Below are 353 nucleotides of genomic sequence, written 5' to 3' on the forward strand. Positions count from 1 at the left end.
AATGGAACGGGGGGAGGGGAGGAGGGGGAAATGAGGGGCCAGGGGGCGGGGCTAAGCGGTGGGGAGGAGGGGCAAGGCGAGGCCTCAGCGTGGAGAGGAGGACTAGGGCAGGGGGCGGGGCCGGGGCCGGGGCCGGGAGGAGGAACTGGGCTGCGTGGGGAGGAAGACCGAGTCCAGGGCTGGGCCTGTGGGGCGGCCTGGAAACCGGAAGCTGCTCCGCTGCGCGAGCGGCGGAAGGCTAGTTAGCTGCAAGCAAAGCTGACGGCGGTCGCTGTTGCTTCTATCTCAAGGTAGCTTATCCTCTAGACTGCCGGCTAGGGCGGCTCCAGTCCCAACCCAAGCTGAGGTCCCGA

Source organism: Neomonachus schauinslandi, chromosome 5, assembly GCF_002201575.2.
Source record: "Neomonachus schauinslandi chromosome 5, ASM220157v2, whole genome shotgun sequence".
In the NCBI taxonomy this organism is placed as follows: Eukaryota; Metazoa; Chordata; class Mammalia; order Carnivora; family Phocidae; genus Neomonachus; species Neomonachus schauinslandi.